The sequence below is a fragment of the Trematomus bernacchii genome, unplaced genomic scaffold (assembly GCF_902827165.1).
Source record: "Trematomus bernacchii unplaced genomic scaffold, fTreBer1.1, whole genome shotgun sequence".
Lineage (NCBI taxonomy): Eukaryota > Metazoa > Chordata > Actinopteri > Perciformes > Nototheniidae > Trematomus > Trematomus bernacchii.
The window spans coordinates 47501-65000 of record NW_022987898.1 but is presented as its reverse complement, the minus strand read 5'-3'; the positions used below and the strand labels follow the sequence as shown (position 1 = coordinate 65000).

General features: G+C 38.9%; 1 pseudogene; it reads left to right on the top strand.

The window, feature by feature from the left end:
• The window catches only part of LOC117469924, a 44896-nt pseudogene that overhangs the window by 4854 nt on the left and 22542 nt on the right, over nucleotides 1-17500 (top strand).

The following is a 17500-nucleotide window of genomic DNA, read 5'->3' as shown; positions in this document are numbered from 1 at the left end:
GCGCACCTTGAGTCCCCGGGCCCCCTGACTTAAGCACACTGCCTTGGACAAAACCCCATGTGCATAACTGCCAGACAAGCGTGCCCTTGGTAACCTAAAAATATGAAAGTGTCTGAGTGTCAGGAGTCCGCAGTTGGATGCTTAAGGGCGGACGGTAGACCACCACAAAATCCACCCCTTGTTAGTCTTACCAGGGGCACGAGATTCTGGAGGGTGTGAATATCTGGGTTTAGTCCGTGGGGGGAGTGCTTAACTGCGGGGGCCCGGGGACTCACGGTGTGCAATGTTATGGAGGTGCCACTGTTAGGGGCACACGCTGGTGGTCATTAGTCCGTCCTTCGGGGCTCTGTGAGCGGGCAATGAGAGGTGATTTTCCCGGTCTCCGCCCTGGAGGTGTGAAATAAACAGACTGGTGCTGGAGGTCTCTAGTCCGTCCTTCGGGGCTCTGTGAGCGGGCAAATAGAGTTGGTTTTCCCGGTCTCCGCCCTGGAGGTGTGAATGCAGGTGCCTGCATTTAAACAGATTCACCAGTTTCTAACATGACTTTAGCCCTGATCAGAGCCCTGTTTTCTGGGTAAGAAAGCGATGTGCTGTACCCTGGCACTCTGGCTCTCTGAGACCCTGCTAAAAGAAGTGAGTCTGCTGCCTGCATTTAAACAGATTCACCAGTTTCTAACATGACTTTAGCCCCTGATCAGAGCCCTGTTTTATGGGTAAGAAAGCGATGTGCTGTACCCTGGCACTCTGGCTCTCTGAGACCCTGCTAAAAGAAGTGAGTCTGCTGCCTGCATTTAAACAGATTCACAAGTTTATAACATTACTTTAGCCCTGATCAGAGCCCTGTTTTCTGGTTAAGAAAGCGATGTGCTGTACCCTGGCACTTGGCTCTCTGAGACCCTGCTAAAAGAAGTGAGTCTGCTGCCTGCATTTAAACAGATTCACCAGTTTCTAACATGACTTTAGCCCTGATCAGAGCCCTGTTTTCTGGGTAAGAAAGCGATGTGCTGTACCCTGGCACTCTGGCTCTCTGAGACCCTGCTAAAAGAAGTGAGTCTGCTGCCTGCATTTAAACAGATTCACCAGTTTCTAACATGACTTTAGCCCTGATCAGAGCCCTGTTTTATGGGTAAGAAAGCGATTGTGCTGTACCCTGGCACTCTGGCTCTCTGAGACCCTGCTAAAGCAGTGAGTCTGCTGCCTGCATATTTAAACAGATTCACCAGTTTCTAACATGACTTTAGCCCTGATCAGAGCCCTGTTTTATGGGTAAGAAAGCGATGTGCTGTACCCTGGCACTCTGGCTCTCTGAGACCCTGCCTAAAAGAAGTGAGTCTGCTGCCTGCATTTTTAAACAGATTCACCAGTTTCTAACATGACTTTAGCCCTGATCAGAGCCCTGTTTTCTGGGTAAGGAAAGCGATGTTGCTGTACCCTGGCACTCTGGCTCTCTGAGACCCTGCTAAAAGAAGTGAGTCTGCTGCCTGCATTTAACAGATTCACCAGTTTCTAACATGACTTTAGCCCTGATCAGAGCCCTGTTTTCTGGGTAAGAAAGCGATGTGCTGTACCCTGCACTCTGGCTCTCTGAGACCCTGCTAAAAGAAGTGAGTCTGCTGCCTGCATTTAAACAGATTCACCAGTTTCTAACATGACTTTAGCCCTGATCAGAGCCCTGTTTCTGGGTAAGAAAGCGATGTGCTGTACCCTGGCACTCTGGCTCTCTGAGACCCTGCTAAAAACAGTGAGTCTGCTGCCTGCATTTAAACAGATTCACCAGTTTCTAACATGACTTTAGCCCTGATCAGAGCCCTGTTTTCTGGGTAAGAAAGCGATGTGCTGTACCCTGGCACTCTGGCTCTCTGAGACCCTGCTAAAAGCAGTGAGTCTTGCTGCCTGCATTTAAACAGATTCACCAGTTTATAACATTACTTTAGCCCTGATCAGAGCCCCTGTTTTATGGGTAAGACAGTGAGGTGCTGTACCCTGGGTCTCTGGGTCTATGGGTCTCTGAGACCCTGCTAACAGCAGTGATTCTGCTTGTTTTTAGCTTCATTGTACATTTAACTAATTAAATATTATTAATATGTACATTATCCCGTCTATACTGACACATTTATGTCCATAACTCTGTATGTTTATTGAGTCCAATGTACACCGCCAAAAAACGACAATTGTGACTGAATTAAAACAGTTTGACAGCATTTTAACACTCATGTAGCCATGTTTGCAGCCCTGTTCCATGGGTAACAATTGAATTACCCTCTCCTGTTGAATTAAAACATTTTCCCACGGCTTTTTAAACACTAATATACCCATGGGTGTGTGTGGCACCATCTGGTGGAACATTTGTGAATTACACTAAAATCCTAAACTTTAATGTTTTTTATCTTAGCGAAATAATGGTTTAATGACCCCAATGTAATGATCATTATGATTCTGCAGATGTTGTCTACACGTGTATCACAACGGCTTATTTTTAGAGTGATTTGGAAAACTCGGTTAGCGAGGTTTATTTTTGTCAATATGAGATGCACTGTTTTCATGTCCCATGTACATATCTGTACATATGGCCTCACGCACTACCAACATATACTAACGTAGAGGTAGGGAGGAAGCTGTGGATACGGTCAGAACACTCCCCGGCCTGGATAAGCTTCTCTGCAAACCTGTTTCCCTCTAATAAAACCTTGAGAGGTCAGAGAGGGAAAAGGGTTTTGGATAAAGAGACGATAGAAAGAATTGATTATCGATTATTATTATTAGAATATGAGAAGTAGCGAGAGAGAAAAGATTTAGAAAATGAGTAGTAGTAATAACCTTATTTTTCAATATAAGATCCCACATTTTTAGGATTTAAGTGAAGGCCAGAGAGAAGAAGTGAGTTTTAAGTGTTGATTTAAAAACCCCTAGGGTCTGGGCCGACCTCACATGGAGGGGCAAAGTATTCCAGAGCCTAGGGCCCGCTGCTGCGAATGCTCGGTGCCCTCGGGTTTTGAGCCTGGTCTTGGGCACTACCAGCAGCAGCTGGTCAGCAGACCTTAAAGCTCTGGTTGGGGTGTAGCGCTGGAGGAGTTCAGCTATATAGGCCGGAGCCAGCCCATTTAGGGCTTTGAAAACAAATAAAAGGAGTTTAAAATCTATTCTGAACCGAACTGGAAGCCAGTGCAGTGAGGCCAGAATAGGGGTGATGTGGTCACGCTTTTTATGGCCAGTGAGAAGACGTGCAGCTGCGTTCTGGACTAGCTGCAGGCGTTTAATTGAGGCCTGGTCCATACCCACATACAGAGTGTTGCAGTAATCCAGTCTTGAGGTAACAAAGGCGTTAATAACCCTTTCTAAGTCTTTAAAAGATAAATACGACTTGGTTTTAGCCAATAGTCGTATTTAAAAAAAAGCAGGATTTGACTACGGTGCTGACCTGCTTATCAAATGTAAAAGTGCTAGTGAAGGTCACTCCAAGGTTCATGACAGAGGGGAGGATGTTTTTATTGAGGGAGCCCAGAATGTCAACCGGAGAGGCTGAAGGTTGGGGTCCAAAAAAGATGACCTCGGTCTTGCTCTCATTGAGGGTGAGGAAGTTTTTGCTCAGCCAGGATTTAATCTCTGCTAAGCAGTCCATCAGCTGCTGTAGTGAGTTGGCATTTTGATTGAGAGGCAGATAGATCTGTACATCATCAGCGTAACAATGGAAGGGGATATTGTGTTTAGTGAGAATTGAGCCTAGGGGCAGTAAAAAATTAAATAATACATTATTCCGAGTGTGCTTGCTTTCCTCTTTGAAAGTCATCACATAACGGCATTGTAATACACGTTTCAGCTGCATTAAATATTACATATCTGCCGTAGTTGTCTATTTATAGAGCCCTGATGAGAAGACTTCTAGACAAACAGGAACAACTGCCGCCAAAACTGAAAACTTGACGTGGATCTTAAATATATAAGCAATTAAACAACATCTTACATTTCTTTTCCCACAATACGTCTCCTTGCAGTATCAACACTAATTCGGCTGACTTTTATATTTGATCCAATTGGTAGATAGGCTGTATTCACGCCATAACGGTGCACAGCTGATAGAAAGGGACACCTACTGGTTAAAGCACGTTATTGCATTTTATAATTGTATTATTAGATATTAATAGGAGGATGTGCAAAACAGACAAACTAATAATGCTTTATTTAAACATTAAAGAATACTTTAGATTAAGGTCTTCTTTTGAATAAGAAAAAGCTTTGGGGGTATAGAAGATGAATATGGAGGGATGAAACCCTCTGATGGTCACACATGCAGAGCACACAGCACACACAGTGACATTTGTATCTACAGATAAATATTAAGCCTGACAAAGTACTTAACGTCTAATTTATTGCTTTCCTGCAATGTTAACTATGTTTAAGCACTTATTTTAACTGATATTATACATATGTATTATACTCTTGTAGATAGTATAAGAAATATATGTGCAGAATATGACAATGTAATGGTGGAGGTACACACATATTGATAGATGTCTTGTAATGCTCTGTTGAGGAACCTGCGACCCAAGTTTTTCATTCATTGCATAACTACACCGTAGTTGTGTAAAATATGATATGTCAATAAACCTTAGAAAATCTTGAAATCTTGAAAGGGATGTGCAAAATAGTCATTATATACAGTCTTTAATGAACTATTAGTAGAGAATAACGACGAGTAAAGAATATACTTTATAGGGATCCTATTAATATCTAATAATAAAATAATAAAATGCAATAACGTGCTTTAACCAGTAGGTGTCCCTTTCTATCAGCTGTGCACCGTTATGGCGTAAATACAGCCTATCTACCAATTGGATCAAATATAAAAGTCAGCCGAATTAGTGTTGATACTGCAAGGAGACGTATTGTGGGAAAAGAAATGTAAGATGTTGTTTAATTGCTTATATATTTAAGATCCACGTCAAGTTTTCAGTTTTGGCGGCAGTTGTTCCTGTTTGTCTAGAAGTCTTCTCATCAGGGCTCTATAAATAGACAACTACGGCAGATATGTAATATTTAATGCAGCCGAAACGTGTATTACAATGCCGTTATGTGATGACTTTCAAAGAGAAAAGCAAGCACACTCGGAATAATGTATTATTATTATTTTTTTAAATGTTTTCGGATTTCACATCGCATAAACACCAAATCCCAGCGTGCATAGTGGAATATCAGTATGAGAAAAACGGCATCCTCTGTCCTTTGAACCTCACATCGTACAAGGAAAAACTTCCAGAGAAAAACCCACAGTTAAAGGGGACCTATCATTCAAAATGCACTTTTGTACGTCTTTTATACATGAATATGTGTCCCCGGTGTTCCAGGGAACTCACCAAGTGTCAGAAAACACAACCCTCTCTATTTTCCTCCATACCCAAATCTCTAAAAAAGGGGCTGCAACGGATCTGATAAAAACTGATCCAGATTTGAACACTGTCCTGAAGTCAGGACGGTGGCGCTACGGCTATTGGGCCAACTCTCCACCTATCAGGGGAATGTGGGGTTGGGCCACGGCCGGCCATTGCCGCTCGAAAGCGCTGGAGACGCTGTAGTACATATGCCAGACCTGTAAGTGGCGCTGTAGTCTGCCACAAAAGCAGCGAAGAAGACTTCCCGCGCATGGTTACCATGGTTACCCTTCTGTTTATTCTCCGCTGTGGCTTTCTTTCTCCCTCCCCGAGGCAAGCGTTTGCTCCCGCTGCTTTAATTCAATGCAATCCCTCCCCGTCGAGGCAAGCACTGTAATCCTCTCCGGTTAGTCCACCAGCAGATGACAAACACCCACCTCTCCGCCTCTTCCAAGGAACCAGGGGACCGTGCGGCAGAGTTTCAGTTAGGTTTTCTTTCGCCGGTCAAGATGTCCGTTAAAGTTTAAATCTTCCGGACAAAATGAAAAAAGTGCCGGTCAAAGGTCTTCTTTGTTATTTATTGAGCTTTAAAACAAATGAATAACGACTCTATATAATAAAACAAGGAGGACGGAGATCTCTTTTTCTCCCCCTCTTCTGACAGCCCAGCAGCTGATCAGAGCACGTCTCCCCTCTCCTGCAGGGGGGCGTGGTCAGCAGAATCAGACCCGTAGACAGCAAACAGCACATAGAGCGAAATGAGGCATGGCTAAAATGCATGATCTGTTTGGTATTTTGAAAACAGAAACGTATAAATAGACCTTATATAGGTATGGCCCTACAATATATCATTTAAATATAGCATGATAGGTCCACTTTAATATACACACATTCCTTCACATTTAAATTTAAATGTACATTAAAGTATTTCGTGAGGCCTTCTAATATGTTTTTAAATATAACTACGGTTGTAGTTGAAGAGTTTGTAAATTAACATGAACCGAAGCTGTTGCCTGTTGCAATATACAGTCTATGGTTGCTACAGAGGATTGTGGGTAATATAATGTCTTCGGCCATCCAAAACTCATAGAAAACGACTTGGTTTCCTCAGAATTGAAGGGAAAACGTGACAAAAGCATTGTACACTAAACCTATCAATGTCGTTTAATTAACAAGATAATCTGGTGTTTCTGAGTTGATGAGTAGTGGAGATATCACTGTCAAATCAATCGACAGTAAGGGGAATACTTACTTCCGGGTGTACAATCCTCCGTTATCCAATGGGAATGGACGCTCACATTGCCTTTAACAGCCTCCGACACAAATGAATGCCGTGCTTCCATGAGCGTCAAATAACGCTGCAGATGGGAATACATTGCAATCAGTTGAAAGCTATTTGCGTCCCTTTATGAAGCTGAAGGAGCCTCGGAGCGTCCCAACTGGACGCCTCGGGACCCTGACCAAGCGTCGCTCCTGGACGTTTATGGAGTGAGAGTGTGTTGTATAAGCTTGAAGACGCCGTGGAAATGGTGTTTGCTGACTCTCCATCAAAAGATGAGGATCTACTTCAGCCACAATCAGACCCTGATTATGAACTTCGGGAAAGGTATGTACTCTCTCTGTTTGTATCTATTAGTTATGTATTTGGTGTAATCTATAGTAATTCCACACTCGCAAAATACAAAATGGATGCCGCTTTGTTGTTCTCGCGTAATCGTTCTAAGAGACGAAAAACAATGGGAAGATGCGTGTTGGTGAACACGTATCAATAGATTAATTGTATTTCGTGACTATAACACGGCAGTATATAAATAAAGCTGTATTGTATATATCAACCCAGTCTATATATATATGTATATATGTATCTATATATATCTATATATAAATATATATATCTATATATATATATGTGTGTGTGTATATACTGTTATTTCACACACGCTAAATGGAGGAATTATTTTATATTTTTGAAAGAATAAGCCAGTGAAGTAATCGATTTGTTTTTTCCACATTTGTTTTCACAGTGATGAAGACGAGTATCAAATGGCTTCTGGATCACAGCCATCAACATCTGCCTCATCCGAGCTACGACGTGCATCAGATCAGCATACCCAGCCCCAGAGCCATCAACATCCAAGCTACGCTGCCGGACGTCTGCACCAGTACTAACTCAGCCTCCCTCTGCATCTTCTGATTCTGAACCATGGTCCCTCAATGTTACATTGCAGTGGTGAACAGCTTCCTTCTCCACAAGGAGCTGCACAAGATGAGTGGTGATCCCGGCAGGACGAAGCCACACACCCAGAAGTCCTTCAGGGAGCAGCTTGCTGCAGACATGAGGGGTGAAGTCCCTGCAGCACCACCACCACTCCCCCCATCATCACTCGTATGCATTCCCAATATTATGGGGAAGATGCCACCGCGCTCAGGAGGTACTGCAGGAGGTGCTCTGATGCTGGCAACAAAACGGTGAAGACACCTATCTACTGCACTAAGCGCCTGGTCCCTCTGTGCCTCAATTCAAAGAAGAACTGTTTCGAGACGTGGCACACCTCTGACTAAACACATTCAGGTTTTGTGTACATTTTTTTTGTTTTTTTGTTTTTTTTTGCCAGTGTTTACAAAAACAATGCTTGTGGTTTTATTTTGGTTTTAGTGTAGTTTTATTGTATAGTGTGTTATTTTTGAAATAAATCTGCTCCTGTTGGAGACAAATTTATCCTATGTTTCCTAATTTGTATTGTTTAAGTAAACCTTCCTAGAAGTGTTAGTCGGGTGATAAACATGTAGGGACTGTAGCAAAGTCCACACACAGACACAGACACACACCATTTACATAAAAAAAATGTAATTTCAAGAAATTAAAGAAAAAAAATTAAAAAAAATGTTTTTATAAAAACACTTGTATTTGGATGGAATGATTACATATAGTGATAATACAATTATTTTTTACAGTATGGTACCTGAAAAAGGTCAAATGGCACTGATGGTATCCAAATGTGCCCAAATGTGCCCAAAGGTTTTTTTTGCTAAACCTCTCTCTTTGCCTCAATCTTGATACAGGGTACTTATTATATGTTATACTTTGGATTCCTAAAGCTTTTAGTCTACCATCCCATCATTCAAGGGTGGTTTTCACTATAAGTAATGGTTTTTCTTTAGGCGGAGGTAAGAATTTACCTTTTTTTACTATGTTGATGGGATAGTGGTGGTCTAATGGATAGTGAGGTGGGCTGAAGATCGGAAGGTTGTGAGTTCAAATTCCGCCAGGAACACCACCACTAGTGTGCCCTTGAGTAAGGCACGTAGTCCTTAGTTACTCCAGGGAGAATGTCCCTGTAATCGGTAATTGTAAGTCGCTTTGGAAAAAAGCGTCAGCTAATTGTAATGTAATGTTGCATCTGAATTTACTCTGACACAGAAACATCTATATTGATTCTGACACTTCTACATCCAACTCACAGATGTAACCTTGCTTTGATAAAATAAATTATTCATTTAACCCTTTTAGAAGTTAAGTTATAGTAATTTGTTTTGGGCATAGCATTTTCGAGCCTGAAACCTGAAAAACAGGTTAAAGAATAAAAAATACGAAATAAAATAAAAAATATATATATACATGTGGAAATCCAAATTTCCAGTAACAAATATAGTGCAGGATATTATTGTCAAAGAATGGATTATTCAATATTAAATGGAATGTGAATATTTATTATATATTTATCCAAAGCAACGCACACACCCTTCAGTACCAAAGACTCAATGCCTACAGGAGCAGGGCGGGGGGAGGTTCAGTATCCTGTCCAAAGACACTTGTTGACTCGAGTCAAACCACTGATGATCTGATTGGTCGATCAGATCGTTTTTACTTCCTGATTACATTTTACGTTAGGTATATTCTCTGTTGCACTGTTGCAGGCAACATTAGCTGCTACACAGACCTCACTAAAGCCTTTGAATCTTGAATACAGCGCATCAGTGAATCTCCGGTATCTGTGCACGCTACAGAAAGTTCTGCTGGTTCTTCACTCTGAACCCTTTTTGCAGGTGACCCGGCCCTATACGACCATGTCCAACCCGCTCAGCAAGCTGTCGGTTCTGAACAGCAGCCACTCCCACTTCCTCCTGGCTGACAACGGGACGCACGGGAAGTACGGCGCAGAGGTGCGCCTCCGCCGGCAGCTGGAGAAACACATCGCTCTGCAGAAGATCAACACTCGTGAGTCCCACGTTAGCTCAATGCTAAAACAACTTCTCCTACACTGAGAGAACTTAAATCTGTTAAAATGTATGCAGTACAGTTAGTGACCAACTTACAATACTTGTATAATACACGTAGTCCTGAGCCAGGGCAGACTAGGTCATGGAGAAGTGATTAGGAAAGACAGAGGATGTTCTCTTATCTCAATAGAGAGGTGCAGGGTGTGGGGTTTCTCTGTTGGACCCTGAAGGCAGTATCTCCCTGGTCCAATGGGATTTCTCAATATGATTTTGGATTATGTCAAATGATCATGTGACCAGTGGGTTTCCCTTTGTCATCCTATGCCTGGAGCTGTGTAAGGCAGGGACAGCAAAGGGAGGCCCAGCCGTCACTACCTTCAGCTCTAGAGGACCAGGAACATCTGAAACATCTGTGACATCTGAGACATCTGAAACATCTGAAATATCTGAGACATCTGAGACATCTGAAACATTTGAGACATCTGAGAGATCTGAGACATCTGAAACATTTGAGACATCTGAAATATCTGAGACATCTGAGAGATCTGAAAGATCTGAAATATCTGAGACATCTCCCACATCTCCAACATTTGAAACATCTGAAACATCTGAGACATCTGAAACATCCGAAACATTTGAGACATCTGAAACATCTGAGAGATCTGAGACATCTGAAACATCTGAGACATCTGAAACATCTGAGACATTTGAGACATCTGAAACATCTGAGAGATCTGAGACATCTGAGACATCTGAAACATCCGAAACATTTGAGACATCTGAAACACCTGAAACATCTCCAACACCTGAAACATCTCCAACATCTGAAACATCTGAAAAATCGTAAACATCTGAGAGATCTGAAACATCTCGAACATCTGAAACATCTGAAACATCTGAAACGTCTCCAACATCTCCAACATCTGAAACACCTGAAACATCTGAAACACCTGAAACATCTGAAACATCTGAGTCATCCAAAACGTCTGAAACATCTCCAACATCTGAAACATCAACATATTGAAGACATCAGTTCATTCAACTTGTTTTTACTGACCAAGTGTTTCCTCCAGGTCTGGGTCAGGGGGTCCCGGTGGTGTGTCTGATCCTGGAGGGGGGTCCTAATGTCATCTCCATCGTGTTGGAGAGTCTGAGGGAGGAGCCTCCGGTTCCCGTGGTAATCTGTGATGGCAGCGGCCGCGCCTCCGATATCATCTCCTTCGCCCACAGATACTGTGGAGAGGATGGGTGAGGAACCAATATATATTAGTCCACTAACCGTCCTGCTTTCCGTCCCTGTCTGATGTTTTCTAGTCTAGAGCTGTAGAATGTGGTTGGGGGTCTGCAGGAAGGTTTAGAAGGTGGTTGCTTGTTAGGGTCCTGGTCTAAGGTGAGCTGATAGATGTTTGGGGGATCTGGACTCTTGCTGCAGTTTTGTGTCTTTTGTTATTTTTCACTGGCTATTAACCAGTAACTGGTTTTAATACATGTTCTCTAATCTTCCTGCTCTTCCTCCTCCTCTTCCTCAGATTGCTGAGTGACAGTGTGAAGGAGCAGCTGTTGGTCACCATCCAGAAGACGTTTACCTACAGCCGCAGTCAGGCGCAGCAGATCTTCCTCATGGTGATGGAGTGCATGAAGAAGAGGGCGCTGGTAGGCCAGACGTAAACATATTACATGTTATTATATATGTATATATGAATAGATAGATAGAATCATCTGCTACATATATACATCAGAGTGCAGGTGTCTGCTATGAACCCTGGGTAATGTAGTCTTTATGTAACGCCTCATTAACTTAATGACGCTCATAATGGAGATTGTTCTCTATTTATTTAATCCCACAATCCTTTGCTGCCCCTGAACAGCTGATCCACTTCAGTCAGATTACAAAGAGCTGCAGAGATGTATTAAACATTAAAACTAATAACATGTTAGTCCTGATTTCCATGTTAGCTTCGCACGTAGCTAAATGTGTGTGTGTGTGTGTGTGTGTGTGTATGTGTGTGTGTGTGTGTGTGTTAGTGTGTGTGTGTGTGTGTGTATGTGTGTGTGTGTGTGTGTGGTGTGTGTGTGTGTGTATGTGTGGTGTGTGTGTGTGTGTGTGTGTGTGTGTGTGTGTGTGTGTGTGTGTATGTGTGTGTGTGTGTGTGTGTGTGTGTGTGTGTGTGTGTGTGTGTGTGTAGATCACGGTGTTCAGGATGGGCTCAGAGGGACAGCAGGACATTGAGATGTCCATCCTGACGGCTCTGCTCAAAGGTGACTCACTGATCAAAATATAAAGAAAAACCCTCATTAAACAAAAAACAAAACAGGAAAAACAAAACAAAATAAAAAGCACTTATATACTAACTAAGCACTTATATACTAACTAAGCACTTATATACTAACTAAGCACGTATATACTAACTAAGCACTTACATACTAACTAAGCACTTATATACTAACAAAGCACTTATATACTAACTAAGCACTTATATACTAACAAAGCACTTATATACTAACTAAGCACTTATATACTAACTAAGCACTTATATACTAACTAAGCACTTATATACTAACTAAGCACTTACATACTAACTAAGCACTTATATACTAACTAAGCACTTATATACTAACTAAGCACTTACATACTAACTAAGCACTTATATACTAACTAAGCACTTATATACTAACAAAGCACTTATATACTAACTAAGCACTTACATACTAACTAAGCACTTATATACTAACTAAGCACTTATATACTAACTAAGCACTTACATACTAACTAAGCACTTATATACTAACTAAGCACTTATATACTAACTAAGCACTTAACCTGTTAACCTGTTACGCACCGCCCCCCACATCAGAACATGTGGAGCTAGGTAGCTAAAAATGCTAACATGGTTACCTTGTGTCGTAGTCTGCTCAAAAGTGGTCTTCAATGGCATTAAAACGATAAAAACGCTGCTGAAGTTAATCCATAGGTTAATCCAATGTGTCTGTGTCCCTTTGAAATGATTTCTGATAATCCATGAGCAATAAAACTGCTTTTCCGTTTCTAGATGTCAGAGCTAGAGATAGGTTCACTCTCATGCAAAACTACATGCGCAAAGCCCCCACCTTTTTGTGTTAACGTTGGAGTCTATGTGAAAACCCCCTTCAATTCTATTGGCTCTAACGGTCAGAAAGAGATGTCAATCACCAAAATCGACCAATGGGTTCCAGAGAAACGGTAAAACCCCCATTTTCACCCAAATCACCTCAGAGGTGGAGTGGTTTTTGCTAAATCTCTCTAAAAAGGTCAAATGTCACTTGTTTTGCATCAATCTTGATACAGGGTACTTATTATATGTTGTACTTTGGATTCCTAAAGCTTTTAGTCTACCTGACCATGATCCAAGGGTAGTTTTCACTATAAGTAAAAAATTATATTTGGACGGACACTATAATTTACAGTTTTTTACTATGTAAAATCTGAATTTTCTTTAAAATAAAAAACATCTATATTGATTCTGACTTTTCTACATCCAACTCACAGGTTTATCATTACTTTGAGAAAAAATATTATTAATTTAACCCTTTTAGAAGTGAAGATATGGTCATTTGTTCTGGGAATGTCATTTTCGAGCCTGAGACCTGAAAAACAGGCTCAGGGCTAAACAGGTTAAATACTAACTTAGCACTCATATACTAACTAAGCACTTATATACTAACAAAGCACTTATATACTAACAAAGCACTTATATACTAACAAAGCACTTATGTACTAACAAAGCACTTATATACTAATAAAGCACTCATATACTAACTAAGCACTTAAATACTAACTAAGCACGTATATACTAACAAAGCACTTATATACTAATAAAGCACTCATATACTAACTAAGCACTTAAATACTAACTAAGCACGTATATACTAACAAAGCACTTATATACTAACAAAGCACTTATATACTAACAAAGCACTTATATACTAACAAAGCACTTATATACTAATAAAGCACTCATATACTAACTAAGCACTTAAATACTAACTAAGCACGTATATACTAACAAAGCACTTATATACTAACTAAGCACTCATACACTAACTAAGCACTCATATACTAACTAAGCACTTATATACTAACAAAGCACTTATATACTAACAAAGCACTTATATACTAATAAAGCACTCATATACTAACTAAGCACTTAAATACTAACTAAGCACGTATATACTAACTAAGCACTTACATACTAACTAAGCACTCATATACTAACTAAGCACTTATATACTAACAAAGGACTTATATACTAACTAAGCACTCATATACTAACTAAGCACTTATATACTAACTAAGCACTTAAATACTAACTAAGCACGTATATACTAACTAAGCACTTATATACTAAAAAAGCACTTATATACTAACTAAGCACTTACATACTAACAAAGCACTTATATACTAACTAAGCACTCATATACTAACTAAGCACTTATATACTAACTAAGCACGTATATACTAACAGAGCACTTATATACTAACAAAGCACTTATATACTAACTAAGCACTCATATACTAACTAAGCACTTATATACTAACTAAGCACTTAAATACTAACTAAGCACGTATATACTAACTAAGCACTTATATACTAAAAAAGCACTTATATACTAACTAAGCACTTACATACTAACAAAGCACTTATATACTAACTAAGCACTTACATACTAACTAAGCACTTACATAATAACTAAGCACTTACATACTAACAAAGCACTTATATACTAACTAAGCACTTACATACTAACAAAGCACTTATATACTAAATAAGCACTTATATACTAACAAAGCACGTATATACTAACAAAGCACTTATATACTAACTAAGCACTTACATACTAACAAAGCACTTATATACTAAATAAGCACTTATATACTAACAAAGCACTTATATACTAACTAAGCACTTACATACTAACAAAGCACTTATATACTAAATAAGCACTTATATACTAACAAAGCACTTATATACTAACAAAGCACTTATATACTAACAAAGCACTTATAACAAGCACTACATACTAACAAAGCACTTACATACTAACAAAGCACTTATATACTAACAAAGCACTTATATACTAACAAAGCACTTACATACTAACAAAGCACTTACATACTAACAAAGCACTTACATACTAACAAAGCACTTACATACTAACTAAGCACTTACATACTAACAAAGCACTTATATACTAACAAAGCACTTACATACTAACAAAGCACTTACATACTAACAAGCACTTATATACTAACAAAGCACTTACATACTAACAAAGCACTTACATACTAACAAAGCACTTATATACTAACAAAGCACGTACTACTAACAAAGCACTTACTACTAACAAGCACTTACATACTAACAAAGCACTTATATACTAACAAAGCACTTACATACTAACAAAGCACTTACATACTAACAAAGCACTTACATACTAACAAAGCACTTACATACTAACAAAGCACTTACATACTAACTAAGCACTTATATACTAACTAAGCACTTACATACTAACAAAGCACTTACATACTAACTAAGCACTTATATACTAACTAAGCACTTACATACTAACAAAGCACTTATATACTAACAAAGCACTTATATACTAACAAAGCACTTATATACTAACAAAGCACTTACATACTAACAAAGCACTTACATACTAACAAAGCACTTACATACTAACTAAGCACTTATATACTAACTAAGCACTTATATACTAACTAAGCACTTAACCTGTTAACCTGTTACGCACCGCCCCCCACATCAGAACATGTGGAGCTAGGTAGCTAAAAATGCTAACATGGTTACCTTGTGTCGTAGTCTGCTCAAAAGTGGTCTTCAATGGCATTAAAACGATAAAAACGCTGCTGAAGTTAATCCATAGGTTAATCCAATGTGTCTGTGTCCCTTTGAAATGATTTCTGATAATCCATGAGCAATAAAACTGCTTTTCCGTTTCTAGATGTCAGAGCTAGAGATAGGTTCACTCTCATGCAAAACTACATGCGCAAAGCCCCCACCTTTTTGTGTTAACGTTGGAGTCTATGTGAAAACCCCCTTCAATTCTATTGGCTCTAACGGTCAGAAAGAGATGTCAATCACCAAAATCGACCAATGGGTTCCAGAGAAACGGTAAAACCCCCATTTTCACCCAAATCACCTCAGAGGTGGAGTGGTTTTTGCTAAATCTCTCTAAAAAGGTCAAATGTCACTTGTTTTGCTTCAATCTTGATACAGGGTACTTATTATATGTTGTACTTTGGATTCCTAAAGCTTTTAGTCTACCTGACCATGATCCAAGGGTAGTTTTCACTATAAGTAAAAAATTATATTTGGACGGACACTATAATTTACAGTTTTTTACTATGTAAAATCTGAATTTTCTTTAAAATAAAAAACATCTATATTGATTCTGACTTTTCTACATCCAACTCACAGGTTTATCATTACTTTGAGAAAAAATATTATTAATTTAACCCTTTTAGAAGTGAAGATATGGTCATTTGTTCTGGGAATGTCATTTTCGAGCCTGAGACCTGAAAAACAGGCTCAGGGCTAAACAGGTTAAATACTAACTTAGCACTCATATACTAACTAAGCACTTATATACTAACAAAGCACTTATATACTAACAAAGCACTTATATACTAACAAAGCACTTATATACTAACAAAGCACTTATATACTAATAAAGCACTCATATACTAACTAAGCACTTAAATACTAACTAAGCACGTATATACTAACAAAGCACTTATATACTAACAAAGCACTTATATACTAATAAAGCACTCATATACTAACTAAGCACTCAAATACTAACTAAGCACGTATATACTAACAAAGCACTTATATACTAACAAAGCACTTATATACTAACAAAGCACTTATATACTAACAAAGCACTTATATACTAATAAAGCACTCATATACTAACTAAGCACTTAAATACTAACTAAGCACGTATATACTAACAAAGCACTTATATACTAACTAAGCACTCATATACTAACTAAGCACTCATATACTAACTAAGCACTTATATACTAACAAAGCACTTATATACTAACAAAGCACTTATATACTAATAAAGCACTCATATACTAACTAAGCACTTAAATACTAACTAAGCACGTATATACTAACTAAGCACTTACATACTAACTAAGCACTCATATACTAACTAAGCACTTATATACTAACAAAGGACTTATATACTAACTAAGCACTCATATACTAACTAAGCACTTATATACTAACTAAGCACTTAAATACTAACTAAGCACGTATATACTAACTAAGCACTTATATACTAAAAAAGCACTTATATACTAACTAAGCACTTACATACTAACAAAGCACTTATATACTAACTAAGCACTCATATACTAACTAAGCACTTATATACTAACTAAGCACGTATATACTAACAGAGCACTTATATACTAACAAAGCACTTATATACTAACTAAGCACTCATATACTAACTAAGCACTTATATACTAACTAAGCACTTAAATACTAACTAAGCACGTATATACTAACTAAGCACTTATATACTAAAAAAGCACTTATATACTAACTAAGCACTTACATACTAACAAAGCACTTATATACTAACTAAGCACTTACATACTAACTAAGCACTTACATAATAACTAAGCACTTACATACTAACAAAGCACTTATATACTAACAAAGCACTTACATACTAACAAAGCACTTACATACTAACAAAGCACTTATATACTAACAAAGCACTTACATACTAACAAAGCACTTACATACTAACAAAGCACTTACATACTAACAAAGCACTTATATACTAACAAAGCACTTACATACTAACAAAGCACTTACATACTAACAAAG